Source organism: Morone saxatilis, unplaced genomic scaffold (genome assembly GCF_004916995.1).
Source record: "Morone saxatilis isolate NCDOM2014 unplaced genomic scaffold, NCSU_SB_2.0 Contig16, whole genome shotgun sequence".
Classification (NCBI taxonomy): domain Eukaryota; kingdom Metazoa; phylum Chordata; class Actinopteri; family Moronidae; genus Morone; species Morone saxatilis.
The window spans coordinates 7606464-7609379 of record NW_023339718.1 but is presented as its reverse complement, the minus strand read 5'-3'; the positions used below and the strand labels follow the sequence as shown (position 1 = coordinate 7609379).

Genomic DNA, 2916 nt, shown 5'->3' with positions numbered 1-2916 from the left:
TATAGTTTTTTATATATATATATATATATATATATATATATATATAGTTAAATTTCTATACAATTTAGTTGCCAATCCTAATTTCTGTCCTATAAATTAAATTGTTGCCATTTTTAGTTCAGTAATTTCAAGTTATGTACACTACAGGGTTGTGGGTAATCCATGTGTACTGCACCATTTAGCTAAAGATTTGCAATTATTGTTGGGATTGTGCCACCGTAAAATAAATAGAGGTCTAAAAATATGGTGGTAAAAGGAAGAAAGTTATCCCACTCTTTTTTTATTTTCACTCTTATTCCCGGGCACCTTGCAATAAAGCAATTGAAGCTTATCCGTGTGGTTCAGTGCTTCCTTTGGGTCAGTTTATGTGAAATTGCCCAGAGACTTTTATTCAAACAAAGGGCTATAAAAAAAAGAGGGTAAAATATGTGGAAGAGAAACACAGGTCTGTCTCTCACCAACTGCTGTCAACAAAGGCACCAGATTCAAATCTGTACATGCCTGAAGTGTGAATTCTGCTAAGCCTTTTTACTGTGCAGTTACTTAGGATTTTATTCGTATTCAAGCTTGTGAAAAGATTACAAATTAAACGGGAATGGTGTAGAAAGACTATGTGACTAAGTGCTATAATTAGACACACATGGCTACAACAGGCTCCTCTGTCTACAATAGGAAGGAAAGGATCTTGAGGATGTACAGTAGCAGCAGAGAGGAAGAGAAATCCTTGTTTGGGAAAAATACTCTTGTCAGAGAGTCAATAGGAAGTGCTTGAGTCTCGGAGGGAGGGGGCTGCGTTGTTTAGTATGGCTGGAGGAATGTCCTCTCATCCTGTGAAATGCAGTATAATGACACTGGGAATGATGCTATCCTTCATTCAGCTGGGTCCCACTGACTCATTCAGCATGGGAAAACTGAAGCTGACACTGTGCAAATAAGTGTCTTATTTTATATCCACATTCCTTTAATATGTTCACAGATTCCGTATATTTGTTGTTGATTCCTTATCTTCCAGTTTAAAAGGTGGATCGTTTTGTTTCGTCTGTGTGTGCTGTTGGAATGTGGTCACTCACACGTGTTGTTCCCTGAATCCCCCAGTGAACTGTGAATGTAGATTTGTCTCTAACAGCATTTCTCCGGCTGTCTCCCTGGCACAGCTACTTGCTGATGAAACCTTAATCTGATTAACTGTGGGATATTTACAGCTCTAAGTCCCGAGTTATCAGGGCTCATCTTGTTTTTGTTGCACACGTCTCACACAGAGAGATTTGCATAAGAAGACAGATTTTAAACACTGTATGATTTTGTTAACATTCTTGTTGGTGTTTAAAGCTTTTGGCTTTTGTGTCCACACATTAAATGACTGACCACCCTCTCCTCTGTTGTCCTTAGCTAGAGGTAGAGAGCTGTATTCACCCAGCCAGAGGCACAGATGTATTATGACACCATTGAGATGGACTTTGTTGCTCTGTTGCCATTAGCCAAGGCTGCCCACAGAGTCTCTCCTCCTCCATCCTGATCCTCCTACATGTCATCTGCTGCATTTCTGGACTGTGTATCTCATTCCACTTCTCATCTCACCCACAAACAACACAACAACAAAGCGAGTCCTCCTTCGCTGTATCCATTTTGCTCTGCTGACATTTTGGAAAGTGTTAAAACAATAAAAATGGAAACCGTGTTTGGTGCTTTGCAGCTATTTCCTGCAGAGGTATGTTTTCACAACGTTCTCCTTGTATTTGCAAAAGATGTCCCGAACACTCCATTATTAGTTTTCCAGTGCGGATTTCCTGGAGCCAAACTCTCAGTCAGCTGATTCACCCCCAACCCCGGTCCCGGTTTATTCCCACACTTAATTCTAGCCGGACTCATCTGTGTTTTCCGCTTCCACCTGCCCACAAATCACTCTCATACATCACCGGTCGACAAGGCGATACACTCCGCTGCACAACAACTTCCCAGTGCGCACATATGGGCCAGGCAATAAGCAGAGGCAGACACAGAAAGAGAAAGGGCAGAGGGAGACGGATGAAGATTTCGATTTTCCCTGCAATGATACGTTGTTCTGTCAGTACAACATTATTTGTGGGCACTGTGGTGTTGTGATATTTAAAAATATTTTTTTCATATTTAGACTTGGTTTTTGTCTGATTGGCTGTCCAATTCCAAGTAGAATTATTCAATACCCATCGCCCACAAGTCATTATAATAAACACATATTATCAGAGGATCTTAAGATGTGATGGTATTGTAGTGACCATATTTTACTTATTTTTTTACTAAATTATCCCTATTGTACCAATCCTATAAGGACTTAAAATGTTTATTTTTCTATATATACTGTATCCGATATATAAGATCACTGTACAGTATTTCAGCTGTTTACTTTATGTGAATCATGGATGCACACAAGGACATGTGGGAAAAGAGGGATGTTTTGCCTGCGCTGTTCAGCAATCCAAAGAGCATATTGACCTGTGTCTTGTGAAAAAAAAAAAGTATGAGTCATAACTTAAAAAAAGAAAAACGTCTTTTTCCACTGTGGGCGGTGCAGGCACACAGGGACCACAGTGGATTTTACTGACACACTTGCAACCCACTTCAAACCATGGTCAAACGCAGAGCTGCCAAATCCTTCTTATGTCAGTTTCTCCCAAACAGCTTTAGACCATGCACTGCCGTTTTGTAGGATTTCGGAAGGGACTCTGCAACCCCCATGGGACAGTAAACACTGAAAAACATTTCTGTGTGTACTACACTGCACTGACAACAACAAACCCATCTGAAAAATATCATCTTATTTAGCATTATGTCTTTTACTGTACGTCTGGTGAATGTCAGTGGGATGACACTGTTCCTAAAACTGTTGTCACCGCCCATGGGATGCTCCTCAAGGACCCCTGGAGGTCCCTGGACACA

At 40.5% G+C, this 2916-nt stretch overlaps 1 protein-coding gene across 3 annotated transcripts in view; it reads left to right on the top strand.

Annotated features, from left to right (window-relative positions):
- Nucleotides 1-2916, top strand: part of rtkn (rhotekin) — a 56044-nt gene that overhangs the window by 25614 nt on the left and 27514 nt on the right. The gene's annotated exons all lie outside the window — the stretch shown is intronic.